Source organism: Patagioenas fasciata, chromosome W, assembly GCF_037038585.1.
Source record: "Patagioenas fasciata isolate bPatFas1 chromosome W, bPatFas1.hap1, whole genome shotgun sequence".
NCBI lineage: Eukaryota > Metazoa > Chordata > Aves > Columbiformes > Columbidae > Patagioenas > Patagioenas fasciata.
In genome coordinates, this window is record NC_092559.1 from 120061 (window position 1) to 139263 (window position 19203).

At 52.5% G+C, this 19203-nt stretch overlaps 2 long non-coding RNA genes across 5 annotated transcripts; both read right to left on the bottom strand.

Moving 5' to 3' along the window:
• Positions 1-4011: 4011 nt before the first annotated feature.
• LOC136114679 (uncharacterized) lies at positions 4012-9390 on the bottom strand. 2 transcript variants are annotated; one of them, XR_011736309.1, is made up of 8 exons: positions 9336-9390; positions 8014-8086; positions 7618-7757; positions 6117-6263; positions 5642-5743; positions 4949-5156; positions 4649-4736; positions 4012-4534 (listed from the first exon to the last, which is right to left on the bottom strand). It is a non-coding gene; the product is annotated as an uncharacterized lncRNA (long non-coding RNA). The 2 variants fall into 2 exon arrangements; XR_010653127.2 differs by having other exon boundaries at positions 8014-8121.
• On the bottom strand, positions 9386-18188 carry LOC136114666 (uncharacterized). Of its 3 annotated transcripts, none has more exons than XR_011736307.1 (10): positions 17914-18188; positions 16592-16664; positions 16196-16335; positions 13920-13995; positions 12865-13011; positions 12390-12491; positions 11697-11904; positions 11397-11484; positions 11105-11282; positions 9386-9447 (listed from the first exon to the last, which is right to left on the bottom strand). It is a non-coding gene; the product is annotated as an uncharacterized lncRNA (long non-coding RNA). The 3 variants fall into 3 exon arrangements; XR_010653123.2 differs by having other exon boundaries at positions 16592-16699; XR_011736308.1 differs by lacking the exon at positions 13920-13995 and having other exon boundaries at positions 16592-16699.
• Positions 18189-19203: the final 1015 nt, after the last annotated feature.

The following is a 19203-nucleotide window of genomic DNA, read 5'->3' on the forward strand; positions in this document are numbered from 1 at the left end:
AAGCCTGCAACCGCACCTTAGCTCTGGTTTTATGCATCCCCCCCCACAGCGGAAAAAACCCTCCTATCTTGCATTGCTCTTTGGCATTACAATTGCGGCACGGCATTGGGGCGCCTGGGTGCAGCACCGCGCTTTGCGCACAGGCTTTCCTTCCTTGTCCAATTTATACAATGGCCTCTGCTCACAAGATTGCTCTATTCACATTATCACCAGGTGGTTCCTCAATCTCTTTCCTGCGAGCTAAAATACACCCTAACGGGCTCTTTTTCAGAATACCGCTACTACGCCGTCCTCCCATTACGCGTCACACGGAACGACACGGCTCATCTTGTAACAAATACGAGCAAATAACTACTAACACCCAGAGCAGTACTCCACAGATAATACTCAAACCTACCCACGACACACCGCCCTCACAAGTTGTACTCCAAGTTTATCCCACCGTCTCCAAAACAAAACAATTCCGGTACCCAGCTCAAATCTCTCTAACACTCAGCACCGCAATTAGGACACTCTGCAACACAGATGGCTCCACAACGCTCACACTCCTCGCAAGTTAAAGCCACAGCAGCTCCTGCTGTAGTTTTCGGTGTTCAAGTGCATAGTCAGGACCAAGGCACATCCAAGAATTAAACCGAACTACGGTACTCTTCACAGCTACATACAGAGCCAGCTTTGCACCACAACGGAGCACGGGAACAACCAACACCAAAAGCTGGCCGCACAAACAACTCCACAGCAACTACTGTATACCTCTAAGGTGCTCGCAACCCCGTCCACGCTATCCTGACGAAATTCTGTACCACGACTTACGGACAGTTCGCGAGCACGTGACCGGTCCCAAATTTCAGAGAAGAAAGACTTCTCACCAGAGGTCCTCGTCCGTCCCCGCGGCGATCCGACCGAGACGAGGAGTCTCTCCAGAGACATCCCCGGGGTGCGCCAAGAGAGTCCTCGGCTCCACGGGCCCTGCGGCCGGACAGAGCGGGTCCTCCGGCTGGCTCACCGGCTGAAACGGGGAAAGAAACGGGACGGCAGAGTCAGCAGCACTGCTGAGCCACGTTCTTTATTTCATTTGACGATGTTAGTTATAATTGTTTAGTTTCTCGCTGACAATACATCTGTTAATTATTAGTCAAATATAAACTAAGCTCTCAGCTTCTAAACAACGTGTTACTTAATCTTCCATCTCCCTCTTGTCGTGCAGAAGGATCTAAAAGGTGAAAAATATCCCCTCATCGTGCAGGCGGTCAGAAAGCATTTACCTCATGTCAACTGGTTAATGACGGGTACACCTTCTATAACTTCATCGCAGTATACGTTAACTTGGCAGCTTCTCTTCAAAAGCGAGAAGAGAAAAAAGGGACAGGGCTCTGAAAAAACAAGGCAGAGATCAAAGCAGCGGCGGGGACAGAGGAAAAGAGGCCGGAAGAGCACCAGGAACAGGGCACAGAAAGAAACAAATCGGCGCGGCGGCAGCGGCGCGGAGACGGAGGAAAAAAACCCGGCACGGTCAACGGGACAGAGAGGAACGCGACCACGGCCAGGGAGCGGGACACGGGGACACGGCGAGGAACCACGGGACGCGGAGAGATACCAAAAAGTCGGCAAAAAAGACTCTCTAACGCTGTTCTGAAAGTGTTAAACGGCGGGCAATTTCAATACAGCGCACCGCACGCTCGGAGGATGGCCCCTGTATTTGAGCGTACGTGTGATTCACGCTTCTTGGTATTCTTTACATACACCTATTGCATATTCATTTGCTTCTACCGCTTAGTTAGTGCATTAAACAGAAGTTCTTTCCATAACCCCACCCTTCGCTGGCAGTCCATCTCTGGTATGCCAGTGTCCATCAAGGGTCTCCAGGGGTCCCCGGTGCCCCTGCAGCCCGGTGCCCCCTGCCCCGGTGTCGGCTCCTCGACCTCATGTCTTGAGCACGCCCGCTGTCATTTTGTGCTGCTACTCAAGTAGCTCCTTCTCCATTTAGTGGAACGTCCCGTTTTCCCAGCCTGCGAGCCAAGGACATCCCGCTTTGCCCCACCTCCAGTCCCTACAGAGCTAGTGTTTCTCTGTTAGGTTTCTGTTCCGTTAGGCCTGGTCTTGCTGCCTTATGCCAAGGGCTTTCTAAAAGATTTTTGTTCCTCCTATCAACGGGAAGCAAGAGAGAGGGCAACAGGCAAAAACGATGGCAGAGCGAGAGACCGCGGGGAACACAGGGGCTTGGAGGAAGAAAGAGAGGAATGAGGAGCCCCGCGGAGAGACGGAGGACAGGAAAAAAGAAAATAAAAAGAGAGAAAAAAAACGGGGCGGGGGGCAGCACAAAGGCTCAGAACGTGAACGAGGACGGGAACAGTGCCGTACGGAATGAAGAAAGCCGGCAACGCCGAGCACGACAAAGGCACAGAGAGAGAGACGGCGAAGGGAGGGAGGAAGGAAGGAGACAGAGCAGCACATACAGACACAGAGAGGAAACTAATGGCAGGGAAAAGAACGGGCCAGAGAAAGCGTGGGGAAAAAGGAGACGGAGGGGCAGGGAGGCACCAGGACACACAAGCCGGGGACGAGGCCCCGAGGGCCAGGGACTCACAGCGGCTCTCGCTTTCGGTGGCTGCCAGGAGGCTTCTAACAGCTCAGACGCTCCCGTCTCCTTCTCTCCTCCCTTCCTCTCCGGTAACTCGGGGCGCTCGGCCGTCCTCAGCCTAGGAGAACACGGTGGGGTGTCAGGGCTCCTACGAGATGAGGCTTCGGGGACATGGAGCCTCGCTGGCTCGCTCGCCAGGCAGCCGTCCCGCTCCAGGATACGCACACGGACCCTGCCGCGCACGTTGGCCCCCGGCCCGCCGCACGCCGCGCAGAGGGAGCCTTCGCCACCCGGAGAGAGGGGCTCGCTCTCTCGCCTGCCGCAGGAAGCGGACGTCGGGCCCACGGCCCCGCATTGCTTCAGGATCCTTCCAGATCTACAGATTTTGACATATTTACAATTACATAGGTTTAGACGGAGATATCTATTTGCGCTTATTAAAAAAATACGTACACGGGTATGAGTGAATACATAGAGATGATATTTAATATCCGTTTAGATTATGTAACGCACAGTCATTACAGGTAGCTCTACCTACTCACACTTTTCTCTATTTTAAATTGCTTTCTATATAATTTTTTCTCATTTTCGAGTCCTTCATTTTTTAATTTACGTATAGACAAGATATTGGTATTTTTAAAACCATCAACAGGAATTTTTTACATTCGAAAAATCCTTTATATAATAGAGTAGAAAAGGGCGTTGATATAAAAGCATTTGATATACACGTGAATGCCATCCTGCAATATATAAATACCAAGGACAGATTTCTCTGTTTGCAATTGCCACACTCGTGTTTACAGGTCGAACACGTGTTCTCCTCCCCCGGGAATTTTCAGGCACGTTTGGACTGTGACCCCCTCTTTTCAGGGGGACTCCCTTTTGACCCCCGCGTCCCCCACCCGCATCGCCGGCCCCTGCTCACGCTGGGGCGCCACAAGCGACACCGTCACGCGACACGAGGGAAACGGCCCCGACAGGCAGCTCATTGTGTCATTTACTCTCATTGTGTCATTTACACGTGCACGTACCACAACCCCCAAAAAGCGGGGGGGGGCTCCCCTAGGAAAACAAAGCGGGGGCAGCGCCCCAAACAGCCGCAGCCCCCGGCCCACAGGCCGGCAGCCGCCCCCCGGCACGGCAATGCTCCTGGCCAACCTGAGAAGGGAGCTGCTGTGAGTGCCACCCAATAGCCATACCCCTCTTTTCTAGGCAGCTTGGAGAACCCTATTTGCCAGTGTTGTCCTGGGACGTTTCCCTCGTCCAATTGTTCTTATTTATACCCTGTATACAGTATTAAGATGATGGTTTTCTAGACACATTTCACATTGCTGGGTCACTCCTTCGCAAACAGTTTATAAATTCACTCTTACCTTTTCACCTAATCTTAATAGAGCGCATCAGCTCCTTGCGCTGCGAGGTACCACTGCTCTCCCGTCACCAGTGACAGCTTCTTTGGACCCTAATTCTAATTCGGCTATAAATCTCCTATTAATTTCTTATCCTCTTTGTTGCGGTTTCCTGATGTTGGCTGGAGGAGACAGCCACCTGGGATCAGAGGTGTGGCTTTTGTATCGGTCTCTGTCCTTTCGGTGGCTGGTTTCACACTGGCATCTGCTAACTTATTTCCAGTTTCCTGATCAGTGTTTCCCTTCTGAGGCCCTTTGCAACGCACGATGGTAACTTTTCCAGCAACAGCACAGCTTCCAACAACTGGAGTATCATGTTTCATCTGTTTCAAAAGCATGCAATTGAAGAAGTGAACGTATGCTTGCCTGTTTGAGTGAGCGTTCCTTAATCAGCTTCTCTACGTATGTCGCCGGATATCTTTGCTGCAGGTTTCGCTGCATCGTTCATCCGTTCGAGCAGAAGCTGACCGTTTCAACTGCAGTCATCATCATAGCCGTCACTTGGATTCTGGCCATCGCAATCACGTGTCCTTCTGCCGTCATGCTGCACGTACAAGAAGAGAAACATTTCAGGGTGATCCTCGGCTACGGCAACGAAACCCGCCCCGTATACTGGTGCCGAGAGGACTGGCCTGACCCAGGAATGAGAAAGACCTACACAACAGTTCTCTTTGCGAACATCTATCTGGCTCCCCTGTCGCTCACTGTTATCATGTACGCCAGGATAAGCATTGCTCTCTTCAACACTGCGATGCCCACGGTGGGAAAGCACAGCCAGGAGCGATGGCACAGCACGTCAAAGAAGAAACAAAGAGTAATCAAAATGCTCATTATTGTGGGTTTGCTTTTCACCCTCTCCTGGCTTCCCTTGTGGACTCTGATGATGCTTTCTGACTATGTCAACCTTTCAGATGTCCAGTTGCAGTTCTTTCACATTTATATCTATCCCTTTGCTCACCGGCTGGCCTTTTTCAATAGCAGCGTCAACCCCATCATCTCCGGTTTCTTTAACGAAAACTCTCACCGGGGCTTTCAGGCCGCCTTTCAACTTCAGCTCTGCTCCCGGGAGGTGGCTCACAGGGACACCTGTTCTCAGCAAGGCCACAGCAATGTCATTTTGTCAGCTGGCAACCCCCAGACACCCCAGGATCAAGCTTCTCAAAACGCTAAGGAAAAAGGGAAGACAGTTAGGAAAGGAAATTGGGTGAGTAACCAGCAAGATTTGACAATGGAGGCTCTAGAAGAGACCTGCAATGACGGGATTAAGTGAAACATGCTATGCACCACCAAAACGATGTAAGCCTAGCAGAGTTGGTTTGTTGTGTTGTGAAACTCACGCTCTGTCAGCCCCTTGACAGTGTTTCTTTTTTGAAGGAGATACGCAGCTTGCCCAGTATCTGAATGTGTGATGTGAGCAGAAAGCCAAATTCATCCTCCTGTGTTAGCAGCTTGAAGAAGGTGCAACCGCCCTGCAGTCAGTGATGACCCACTCTGCTCCCGAACTGGGCTGGAGCAGAGACGTGGCTAAAACGGGCGAGCGTAGGGAGGAGACTCAGCCCAGCAGGTACCACACGGAACGTGAAACTCCGGGCAGCGCACCTTCGTTTCAAGGGAGGAACACGCACACAGAGCACAAAGGACGTTACTCTACCTGAGACACACACTGTCCTTAGCAGCTGCACAGCAACGTTGTCTCTGTGATTTGGAGTTCTGGTGGCAAATGATGGAGCTCCGTACGTCGCACCTTTCAAACCTGCACACAGAAAGACGCTTCACCCCACAGGTGACACCAGAAACTAGGAAGCCTCCAAAAAGAATTTACAACCCCACATCCAAACCAGTTACACTCACCCCCACAACCAATCCTGCTCTACACACATCTCCCTCTCCTTCAGACACCCTTCAACAGCCAGATCCACAGTCATCTCCCAATGGGTCATTCACTGCACTAAACGCAGCAGGGCGGGGCAGAGGGGGGGGAACTAAAGGAAATTTGAAAAAAACCCTCCCTGACTGTGTTTTTTTCAGTGGCATTTCTTGGCGTTATTTTTGTCGGGCGTTGGAGGTAAAGGTTTAGCTTCCATTACCTGCTGGGCAGTCGTCACTGCATGCCCAGGTTCACGTACCCCTTGCTTTATGCAAAGCTGCTTCCATCAGCGACCCAGGAGTCTTCAGCATCCTCCAGCGGCTGGTCCTTTCAATCCGCTCCGCCGGAGCGAACAGCTTCTGCTGTTTCCAAGCAATCGTGGGTCACCGACTGCAAAACGGATCCACTGAGGAAAGAAGTCGGATCGACAATGTTAGTGGTAGAAATATTTACATCTTTAAACGTTCTAAGGAGCCATCGAGGCAGGGATGTCGTTTTTACACAAACGGGGACGGACACTGACACACAGATACCTGGCTGCGAGCCCTGCGGGGCGAACAGCGCCTCTGCCCCCGGCCGTGCGCTGCAGTACCCGAGTTTCGCCACAGGGCGGCAGCACTGAGGCGCGCTGCGGCACGGCATTGGGGCGCCCGGGTGCAGCACCGCGCTTTGCCCACAGGACGGCAGCACTGAGACCGCCGCGGCAGCCCGGGCCGAGCGGCTGTGCCGCGTTTCGCGGGAATCCCGCAGAAAAATAAACAAAAAACAAACACAACAAAACAAAAACGCACACAGAGAGCCGCGGCACGAAAGCCACGCGTACAGGACACAGAACCCGCTGGGCCTCACCCCGAGCTCCCACCGAAGCGGCGCCCCACTCGCCACACCACCAAGCCTGCAACCGCACCTTAGCTCTGGTTTTATGCATCCCCCCCCACAGCGGAAAAAACCCTCCTATCTTGCATTGCTCTTTGGCATTACAATTGCGGCACGGCATTGGGGCGCCTGGGTGCAGCACCGCGCTTTGCGCACAGGCTTTCCTTCCTTGTCCAATTTATACAATGGCCTCTGCTCACAAGATTGCTCTATTCACATTATCACCAGGTGGTTCCTCAATCTCTTTCCTGCGAGCTAAAATACACCCTAACGGGCTCTTTTTCAGAATACCGCTACTACGCCGTCCTCCCATTACGCGTCACACGGAACGACACGGCTCATCTTGTAACAAATACGAGCAAATAACTACTAACACCCAGAGCAGTACTCCACAGATAATACTCAAACCTACCCACGACACACCGCCCTCACAAGTTGTACTCCAAGTTTATCCCACCGTCTCCAAAACAAAACAATTCCGGTACCCAGCTCAAATCTCTCTAACACTCAGCACCGCAATTAGGACACTCTGCAACACAGATGGCTCCACAACGCTCACACTCCTCGCAAGTTAAAGCCACAGCAGCTCCTGCTGTAGTTTTCGGTGTTCAAGTGCATAGTCAGGACCAAGGCACATCCAAGAATTAAACCGAACTACGGTACTCTTCACAGCTACATACAGAGCCAGCTTTGCACCACAACGGAGCACGGGAACAACCAACACCAAAAGCTGGCCGCACAAACAACTCCACAGCAACTACTGTATACCTCTAAGGTGCTCGCAACCCCGTCCACGCTATCCTGACGAAATTCTGTACCACGACTTACGGACAGTTCGCGAGCACGTGACCGGTCCCAAATTTCAGAGAAGAAAGACTTCTCACCAGAGGTCCTCGTCCGTCCCCGCGGCGATCCGACCGAGACGAGGAGTCTCTCCAGAGACATCCCCGGGGTGCGCCAAGAGAGTCCTCGGCTCCACGGGCCCTGCGGCCGGACAGAGCGGGTCCTCCGGCTGGCTCACCGGCTGAAACGGGGAAAGAAACGGGACGGCAGAGTCAGCAGCACTGCTGAGCCACGTTCTTTATTTCATTTGACGATGTTAGTTATAATTGTTTAGTTTCTCGCTGACAATACATCTGTTAATTATTAGTCAAATATAAACTAAGCTCTCAGCTTCTAAACAACGTGTTACTTAATCTTCCATCTCCCTCTTGTCGTGCAGAAGGATCTAAAAGGTGAAAAATATCCCCTCATCGTGCAGGCGGTCAGAAAGCATTTACCTCATGTCAACTGGTTAATGACGGGTACACCTTCTATAACTTCATCGCAGTATACGTTAACTTGGCAGCTTCTCTTCAAAAGCGAGAAGAGAAAAAAGGGACAGGGCTCTGAAAAAACAAGGCAGAGATCAAAGCAGCGGCGGGGACAGAGGAAAAGAGGCCGGAAGAGCACCAGGAACAGGGCACAGAAAGAAACAAATCGGCGCGGCGGCAGCGGCGCGGAGACGGAGGAAAAAAACCCGGCACGGTCAACGGGACAGAGAGGAACGCGACCACGGCCAGGGAGCGGGACACGGGGACACGGCGAGGAACCACGGGACGCGGAGAGATACCAAAAAGTCGGCAAAAAAGACTCTCTAACGCTGTTCTGAAAGTGTTAAACGGCGGGCAATTTCAATACAGCGCACCGCACGCTCGGAGGATGGCCCCTGTATTTGAGCGTACGTGTGATTCACGCTTCTTGGTATTCTTTACATACACCTATTGCATATTCATTTGCTTCTACCGCTTAGTTAGTGCATTAAACAGAAGTTCTTTCCATAACCCCACCCTTCGCTGGCAGTCCATCTCTGGTATGCCAGTGTCCATCAAGGGTCTCCAGGGGTCCCCGGTGCCCCTGCAGCCCGGTGCCCCCTGCCCCGGTGTCGGCTCCTCGACCTCATGTCTTGAGCACGCCCGCTGTCATTTTGTGCTGCTACTCAAGTAGCTCCTTCTCCATTTAGTGGAACGTCCCGTTTTCCCAGCCTGCGAGCCAAGGACATCCCGCTTTGCCCCACCTCCAGTCCCTACAGAGCTAGTGTTTCTCTGTTAGGTTTCTGTTCCGTTAGGCCTGGTCTTGCTGCCTTATGCCAAGGGCTTTCTAAAAGATTTTTGTTCCTCCTATCAACGGGAAGCAAGAGAGAGGGCAACAGGCAAAAACGATGGCAGAGCGAGAGACCGCGGGGAACACAGGGGCTTGGAGGAAGAAAGAGAGGAATGAGGAGCCCCGCGGAGAGACGGAGGACAGGAAAAAAGAAAATAAAAAGAGAGAAAAAAAACGGGGCGGGGGGCAGCACAAAGGCTCAGAACGTGAACGAGGACGGGAACAGTGCCGTACGGAATGAAGAAAGCCGGCAACGCCGAGCACGACAAAGGCACAGAGAGAGAGACGGCGAAGGGAGGGAGGAAGGAAGGAGACAGAGCAGCACATACAGACACAGAGAGGAAACTAATGGCAGGGAAAAGAACGGGCCAGAGAAAGCGTGGGGAAAAAGGAGACGGAGGGGCAGGGAGGCACCAGGACACACAAGCCGGGGACGAGGCCCCGAGGGCCAGGGACTCACAGCGGCTCTCGCTTTCGGTGGCTGCCAGGAGGCTTCTAACAGCTCAGACGCTCCTGTCTCCTTCTCTCCTCCCTTCCTCTCCGGTAACTCGGGGCGCTCGGCCGTCCTCAGCCTAGGAGAACACGGTGGGGTGTCAGGGCTCCTACGAGACGAGGCTTCGGGGACATGGAGCCTCGCTGGCTCGCTCGCCAGGCAGCCGTCCCGCTCCAGGATACGCGCACGGACCCTGCCGCGCACGTTGGCCCCCGGCCCGCCGCACGCCGCGCAGAGGGAGCCTTCGCCACCCGGAGAGAGGGGCTCGCTCTCTCGCCTGCCGCAGGAAGCGGACGTCGGGCCCACGGCCCCGCATTGCTTCAGGATCCTTCCAGATCTACAGATTTTGACATATTTACAATTACATAGGTTTAGACGGAGATATCTATTTGCGCTTATTAAAAAAATACGTACACGGGTATGAGTGAATACATAGAGATGATATTTAATATCCGTTTAGATTATGTAACGCACAGTCATTACAGGTAGCTCTACCTACTCACACTTTTCTCTATTTTAAATTGCTTTCTATATAATTTTTTCTCATTTTCGAGTCCTTCATTTTTTAATTTACGTATAGACAAGATATTGGTATTTTTAAAACCATCAACAGGAATTTTTTACATTCGAAAAATCCTTTATATAATAGAGTAGAAAAGGGCGTTGATATAAAAGCATTTGATATACACGTGAATGCCATCCTGCAATATATAAATACCAAGGACAGATTTCTCTGTTTGCAATTGCCACACTCGTGTTTACAGGTCGAACACGTGTTCTCCTCCCCCGGGAATTTTCAGGCACGTTTGGACTGTGACCCCCTCTTTTCAGGGGGACTCCCTTTTGACCCCCGCGTCCCCCACCCGCATCGCCGGCCCCTGCTCACGCTGGGGCGCCACAAGCGACACCGTCACGCGACACGAGGGAAACGGCCCCGACAGGCAGCTCATTGTGTCATTTACTCTCATTGTGTCATTTACACGTGCACGTACCACAACCCCCAAAAAGCGGGGGGGGGCTCCCCTAGGAAAACAAAGCGGGGGCAGCGCCCCAAACAGCCGCAGCCCCCGGCCCACAGGCCGGCAGCCGCCCCCCGGCACGGCAATGCTCCTGGCCAACCTGAGAAGGGAGCTGCTGTGAGTGCCACCCAATAGCCATACCCCTCTTTTCTAGGCAGCTTGGAGAACCCTATTTGCCAGTGTTGTCCTGGGACGTTTCCCTCGTCCAATTGTTCTTATTTATACCCTGTATACAGTATTAAGATGATGGTTTTCTAGACACATTTCACATTGCTGGGTCACTCCTTCGCAAACAGTTTATAAATTCACTCTTACCTTTTCACCTAATCTTAATAGAGCGCATCAGCTCCTTGCGCTGCGAGGTACCACTGCTCTCCCGTCACCAGTGACAGCTTCTTTGGACCCTAATTCTAATTCGGCTATAAATCTCCTATTAATTTCTTATCCTCTTTGTTGCGGTTTCCTGATGTTGGCTGGAGGAGACAGCCACCTGGGATCAGAGGTGTGGCTTTTGTATCGGTCTCTGTCCTTTCGGTGGCTGGTTTCACACTGGCATCTGCTAACTTATTTCCAGTTTCCTGATCAGTGTTTCCCTTCTGAGGCCCTTTGCAACGCACGATGGTAACTTTTCCAGCAACAGCACAGCTTCCAACAACTGGAGTATCATGTTTCATCTGTTTCAAAAGCATGCAATTGAAGAAGTGAACGTATGCTTGCCTGTTTGAGTGAGCGTTCCTTAATCAGCTTCTCTACGTATGTCGCCGGATATCTTTGCTGCAGGTTTCGCTGCATCGTTCATCCGTTCGAGCAGAAGCTGACCGTTTCAACTGCAGTCATCATCATAGCCGTCACTTGGATTCTGGCCATCGCAATCACGTGTCCTTCTGCCGTCATGCTGCACGTACAAGAAGAGAAACATTTCAGGGTGATCCTCGGCTACGGCAACGAAACCCGCCCCGTATACTGGTGCCGAGAGGACTGGCCTGACCCAGGAATGAGAAAGACCTACACAACAGTTCTCTTTGCGAACATCTATCTGGCTCCCCTGTCGCTCACTGTTATCATGTACGCCAGGATAAGCATTGCTCTCTTCAACACTGCGATGCCCACGGTGGGAAAGCACAGCCAGGAGCGATGGCACAGCACGTCAAAGAAGAAACAAAGAGTAATCAAAATGCTCATTATTGTGGGTTTGCTTTTCACCCTCTCCTGGCTTCCCTTGTGGACTCTGATGATGCTTTCTGACTATGTCAACCTTTCAGATGTCCAGTTGCAGTTCTTTCACATTTATATCTATCCCTTTGCTCACCGGCTGGCCTTTTTCAATAGCAGCGTCAACCCCATCATCTCCGGTTTCTTTAACGAAAACTCTCACCGGGGCTTTCAGGCCGCCTTTCAACTTCAGCTCTGCTCCCGGGAGGTGGCTCACAGGGACACCTGTTCTCAGCAAGGCCACAGCAATGTCATTTTGTCAGCTGGCAACCCCCAGACACCCCAGGATCAAGCTTCTCAAAACGCTAAGGAAAAAGGGAAGACAGTTAGGAAAGGAAATTGGGTGAGTAACCAGCAAGATTTGACAATGGAGGCTCTAGAAGAGACCTGCAATGACGGGATTAAGTGAAACATGCTATGCACCACCAAAACGATGTAAGCCTAGCAGAGTTGGTTTGTTGTGTTGTGAAACTCACGCTCTGTCAGCCCCTTGACAGTGTTTCTTTTTTGAAGGAGATACGCAGCTTGCCCAGTATCTGAATGTGTGATGTGAGCAGAAAGCCAAATTCATCCTCCTGTGTTAGCAGCTTGAAGAAGGTGCAACCGCCCTGCAGTCAGTGATGACCCACTCTGCTCCCGAACTGGGCTGGAGCAGAGACGTGGCTAAAACGGGCGAGCGTAGGGAGGAGACTCAGCCCAGCAGGTACCACACGGAACGTGAAACTCCGGGCAGCGCACCTTCGTTTCAAGGGAGGAACACGCACACAGAGCACAAAGGACGTTACTCTACCTGAGACACACACTGTCCTTAGCAGCTGCACAGCAACGTTGTCTCTGTGATTTGGAGTTCTGGTGGCAAATGATGGAGCTCCGTACGTCGCACCTTTCAAACCTGCACACAGAAAGACGCTTCACCCCACAGGTGACACCAGAAACTAGGAAGCCTCCAAAAAGAATTTACAACCCCACATCCAAACCAGTTACACTCACCCCCACAACCAATCCTGCTCTACACACATCTCCCTCTCCTTCAGACACCCTTCAACAGCCAGATCCACAGTCATCTCCCAATGGGTCATTCACTGCACTAAACGCAGCAGGGCGGGGCAGAGGGGGGGGAACTAAAGGAAATTTGAAAAAAACCCTCCCTGACTGTGTTTTTTTCAGTGGCATTTCTTGGCGTTATTTTTGTCGGGCGTTGGAGGTAAAGGTTTAGCTTCCATTACCTGCTGGGCAGTCGTCACTGCATGCCCAGGTTCACGTACCCCTTGCTTTATGCAAAGCTGCTTCCATCAGCGACCCAGGAGTCTTCAGCATCCTCCAGCGGCTGGTCCTTTCAATCCGCTCCGCCGGAGCGAACAGCTTCTGCTGTTTCCAAGCAATCGTGGGTCACCGACTGCAAAACGGATCCACTGAGGAAAGAAGTCGGATCGACAATGTTAGTGGTAGAAATATTTACATCTTTAAACGTTCTAAGGAGCCATCGAGGCAGGGATGTCGTTTTTACACAAACGGGGACGGACACTGACACACAGATACCTGGCTGCGAGCCCTGCGGGGCGAACAGCGCCTCTGCCCCCGGCCGTGCGCTGCAGTACCCGAGTTTCGCCACAGGGCGGCAGCACTGAGGCGCGCTGCGGCACGGCATTGGGGCGCCCGGGTGCAGCACCGCGCTTTGCCCACAGGACGGCAGCACTGAGACCGCCGCGGCAGCCCGGGCCGAGCGGCTGTGCCGCGTTTCGCGGGAATCCCGCAGAAAAATAAACAAAAAACAAACACAACAAAACAAAAACGCACACAGAGAGCCGCGGCACGAAAGCCACGCGTACAGGACACAGAACCCGCTGGGCCTCACCCCGAGCTCCCACCGAAGCGGCGCCCCACTCGCCACACCACCAAGCCTGCAACCGCACCTTAGCTCTGGTTTTATGCATCCCCCCCCACAGCGGAAAAAACCCTCCTATCTTGCATTGCTCTTTGGCATTGCAATTGCACAGGTGTGAACTCATCAAAGTAAAGCAGCCATCTCACAGACACACACTCAGAACTCGACTAGGCTGGGGTTTTTCTTTGTGTTACACAAACGGACTCTCACTCCTCTAAGGAAACAAATTCATTCTTAAGCATAGCCTCTCCCTGGGGGAAAAAAATGCCCACTCCGAGCTCCCAAACACTAGGGAGCTGTGGGGAAACCAGTGAAAGCCAAAACCAACAGCAGCAACGTCAAGTGGAATTTGGCTTAAATTCTGATCATGCACTTAAAAGCCTCTCTCTGTCCTACCAATGGCTGGTCATTCTTTGGAAGGACAAACTTTCTTACCTGAACATCCTAAATTGAAGACTCCACGGAACAGAACGGAGATTGAGCCACAGGACAACGGTGCCATTGATTTACACTAATGGGGAAAAAAACACCCTAGAAGTCAACCCCAAATTTACTTATTACTTCCCATCACATTTCATCCCTTACATTTCAACTGGCAGCAAGGTGTTCAAAAATTAACTATGCCCATGCCACTTACCACTTAGATTAAACTCTACATATAAATCTTAAAGGCTATTTCCAGCGTGCCCATAAATTCATGTGAACAAAGACAAGGGCAACGCTCGACCCTAAGGAGGGAAAGAGGCGGCTGTTCCTCTATGGCAGATCAAACTTCCTTCTTTTACCTGCAACACGTGGAACTGCCGCGGGACCCGTTCGCCAACGGGGTGTGCGTTCTTAACTAAAACTGGTCGCCAGCTTCTCCGCAGAGGCACTGAATTTGCCTCTTCTGTGTTTTTTTTTTTTTTTTTTTTTCCTCCACGTGGGGGAAAAAAAAAAAAAAAAACACACAAAAAACACACACAAAAAAAAGACAAAGGAATGATCTCTTCCAGGCCGTTTCTCTAAACCGTCAAGTCATTAGAAAATTGCACATGTCTTCTCCAAGCAGAATGAGCCTGTGATTCCATACAAAAGGAGGGCAAGGAGCAGGTCAGCTTGTCAGAGACAGATAGGGACAGGGAGCAAGACAAGGTGACACAGAGAGAGGGAGAGAGAGGCAAAAGGGACGGAGAGGCAGGGCAAGGGGAAGGAGAGGCCAAAATGAGCGCTCCTCAGCCTCCCCTCCCTCGCCTCGACCCCCGTTTCCCCCTTAACTCCCGGTGCCCGCCCCGAGACACCACGGACGCGCTTGCCAGGGAGGCAGCTGTTCAAACGGGATTGAGTCGGTGCGCTCTGATTGGCTGCTTTTCACCCCAGCGCGCCGTCCTCCTATTGGATGCTCCTTCCCGCGCTCCGCGCCCAGGTGCCCGCCTCAGGGTCGGACCTGACTGAGGACTGCGCAATTTGGGCATGCGCAATACTGAGGCCTCAACGCCCGCCCCTCTGGCAATCTGATTGGCTGCCTGCGCACATCAATTGCCATTCTCCCCGCCTATCAGCGCTCCGCCCCTCCAGCCCTCCCGAGCGATCTGATTGGCCCGCTCTGCATCCTCACTCGCCTTCTCGCCACCCTGCCGGGACCCCCACGCCCTTTGCCCGCGCGGCTTCCAACAGCCGCCTTTAAAAGGAAACAACAAACCGCGCTCCTTTGCTTTACACTGAGGAAAGAAGCCGGATCGACAATGTTAGTGGTAGCAATATTTCCATCTTTAAACGTTCTAAGGAGCCACCGAGGGAGGGATGTCGTTTTTACACAAATGGGGACGGGCACTGACACACAGATACCTGGCCGCGAGCCCTGCGGGGCGAACAGCGCCTCTGCCCCCGGCCGTGCGCTGCAGTACCCGAGTTTCGCCACAGGGCGGCAGCACTGAGGCGCGCTGCGGCACGGCATTGGGGCGCCCGGGTGCAGCACCGCGCTTTGCGCACAGCCTTTCCTTCCTTGTCCAATTTATACAATGGCCTCTGCTCACAAGATTTCATCAAGGTTGCTCTATTCACATTATCACCAGGTGGTTCCTCAATCTCTTTCCTGTGAGCTAAAATACACCCTAACAGGCTCTTTTTCAGAATACCGCTACTACGCCGTCCTCCCATTACGCGTCACACGGAACGACACGGCTCATCTTGTAACAAATACGAGCAAATAACTATTAACACCTACAGCAGTACTCCACAGATAATACTCAAACCTACCCACGACACACCGCCCTCACAAGTTGTACTCCAAGTTTATCCCACCGTCTCCAAAACAAAACAATTCCGGTACCCAGCTCAAATCTCTCTAACACTCAGCACCGCAATTAGGACACTCTGCAACACAGATGGCTCCACAACGCTCACACTCCTCGCAAGTTAAAGCCACAGCAGCTCCTGCTGTAGTTTTCGGGTGTTCAAGTGCATAGTCAGAACCAAGGCACATCCAAGAATTAAACCCAACTACGGTACTCTTCACAGCTACATACAGAGCCAGCTTTGCACCACAACGGAGCACGGGAACAACCAACACCAAAAGCTGGCCGCACAAACAACTCCACAGCAACTACTGTATACCTCTAAGGTGCTCGCAACCCCGTCCACGCTATCCTGACGAAATTCCGTACCACGACTTACGGACAGTTCGCGAGCACGTGACCGGTCCCAAATTTCAGAGAAGAAAGACTTCTCACCAGAGGTCCTCGTCCGTCCCCGCGGCGATCCGACCGAGACGAGGAGTCTCTCCAGAGACATCCCCGGGGTGCGCCAAGAGAGTCCTCGGCTCCACGGGCCCTGCGGCCGGACAGAGCGGGTCCTCCGGCTGGCTCACCGGCTGAAACGGGGAAAGAAACGGGACGGCAGAGTCAGCAGCACTGCTGAGCCACGTTCTTTATTTCATTTGACGATGTTAGTTATAATTGTTTAGTTTCTCGCTGACAATACATCTGTTAATTATTAGTCAAATATAAACTAAGCTCTCAGCTTCTAAACAACGTGTTACTTAATCTTCCATCTCCCTCTTGTCGTGCAGAAGGATCTAAAAGGTGAAAAATATCCCCTCATCGTGCAGGCGGTCAGAAAGCATTTACCTCATGTCAACTGGTTAATGACGGGTACACCTTCTATAACTTCATCGCAGTATACGTTAACTTGGCAGCTTCTCTTCAAAAGCGAGAAGAGAAAAAAGGGACAGGGCTCTGAAAAAACAAGGCAGAGATCAAAGCAGCGGCGGGGACAGAGGAAAAGAGGCCGGAAGAGCACCAGGAACAGGGCACAGAAAGAAACAAATCGGCGCGGCGGCAGCGGCGCGGAGACGGAGGAAAAAAACCCGGCACGGTCAACGGGACAGAGAGGAACGCGACCACGGCCAGGGAGCGGGACACGGGGACACGGCGAGGAACCACGGGACGCGGAGAGATACCAAAAAGTCGGCAAAAAAGACTCTCTAACGCTGTTCTGAAAGTGTTAAACGGCGGGCAATTTCAATACAGCGCACCGCACGCTCGGAGGATGGCCCCTGTATTTGAGCGTACGTGTGATTCACGCTTCTTGGTATTCTTTACATACACCTATTGCATATTCATTTGCTTCTACCGCTTAGTTAGTGCATTAAACAGAAGTTCTTTCCATAACCCCACCCTTCGCTGGCAGTCCATCTCTGGTATGCCAGTGTCCATCAAGGGTCTCCAGGGGTCCCCGGTGCCCCTGCAGCCCGGTGCCCCCTGCCCCGGTGTCGGCTCCTCGACCTCATGTCTTGAGCACGCCCGCTGTCATTTTGTGCTGCTACTCAAGTAGCTCCTTCTCCATTTAGTGGAACGTCCCGTTTTCCCAGCCTGCGAGCCAAGGACATCCCGCTTTGCCCCACCTCCAGTCCCTACAGAGCTAGTGTTTCTCTGTTAGGTTTCTGTTCCGTTAGGCCTGGTCTTGCTGCCTTATGCCAAGGGCTTTCTAAAAGATTTTTGTTCCTCCTATCAACGGGAAGCAAGAGAGAGGGCAACAGGCAAAAACGATGGCAGAGCGAGAGACCGCGGGGAACACAGGGGCTTGGAGGAAGAAAGAGAGGAATGAGGAGCCCCGCGGAGAGACGGAGGACAGGAAAAAAGAAAATAAAAAGAGAGAAAAAAAACGGGGCGGGGGGCAGCACAAAGGCTCAGAACGTGAACGAGGACGGGAACAGTGCCGTACGGAATGAAGAAAGCCGGCAACGCCGAGCACGACAAAGGCACAGAGAGAGAGACGGCGAAGGGAGGGAGGAAGGAAGGAGACAGAGCAGCACATACAGACACAGAGAGGAAACTAATGGCAGGGAAAAGAACGGGCCAGAGAAAGCGTGGGGAAAAAGGAGACGGAGGGGCAGGGAGGCACCAGGACACACAAGCCGGGGACGAGGCCCCGAGGGCCAGGGACTCACAGCGGCTCTCGCTTTCGGTGGCTGCCAGGAGGCTTCTAACAGCTCAGACGCTCCCGTCTCCTTCTCTCCTCCCTTCCTCTCCGGTAACTCGGGGCGCTCGGCCGTCCTCAGCCTAGGAGAACACGGTGGGGTGTCAGGGCTCCTACGAGACGAGGCTTCGGGGACATGGAGCCTCGCTGGCTCGCTCGCCAGGCAGCCGTCCCGCTCCAGGATACGCGCACGGACCCTGCCGCGCACGTTGGCCCCCGGCCCGCCGCACGCCGCGCAGAGGGAGCCTTCGCCACCCGGAGAGAGGGGCTCGCTCTCTCGCCTGCCGCAGGAAGCGGACGTCGGGCCCACGGCCCCGCATTGCTTCAGGATCCTTCCAGATCTACAGATTTTGACATATTTACAATTACATAGGTTTAGACGGAGATATCTATTTGCGCTTATTAAAAAAATACGTACACGGGTATGAGTGAATACATAGAGATGATATTTAATATCCGTTTAGATTATGTAACGCACAGTCATTACAGGTAGCTCTACCTACTCACACTTTTCTCTATTTTAAATTGCTTTCTATATAATTTTTTCTCATTTTCGAGTCCTTCATTTTTTAATTTACGTATAGACAAGATATTGGTATTTTTAAAACCATCAACAGGAATTTTTTACATTCGAAAAATCCTTTATATAATAGAGTAGAAAAGGGCGTTGATATAAAAGCATTTGATATACACGTGAATGCCATCCTGCAATATATAAATACCAAGGACAGATTTCTCTGTTTGCAATTGCCACACTCGTGTTTACAGGTCGAACACGTGTTCTCCTCCCCCGGGAATTTTCAGGCACGTTTGGACTGTGACCCCCTCTTTTCAGGGGGACTCCCTTTTGACCCCCGCGTCCCCCACCCGCATCGCCGGCCCCTGCTCACGCTGGGGCGCCACAAGCGACACCGTCACGCGACACGAGGGAAACGGCCCCGACAGGCAGCTCATTGTGTCATTTACTCTCATTGTGTCATTTACACGTGCACGTACCACAACCCCCAAAAAGCGGGGGGGGGCTCCCCTAGGAAAACAAAGCGGGGGCAGCGCCCCAAACAGCCGCAGCCCCCGGCCCACAGGCCGGCAGCCGCCCCCCGGCACGGCAATGCTCCTGGCCAACCTGAGAAGGGAGCTGCTGTGAGTGCCACCCAATAGCCATACCCCTCTTTTCTAGGCAGCTTGGAGAACCCTATTTGCCAGTGTTGTCCTGGGACGTTTCCCTCGTCCAATTGTTCTTATTTATACCCTGTATACAGTA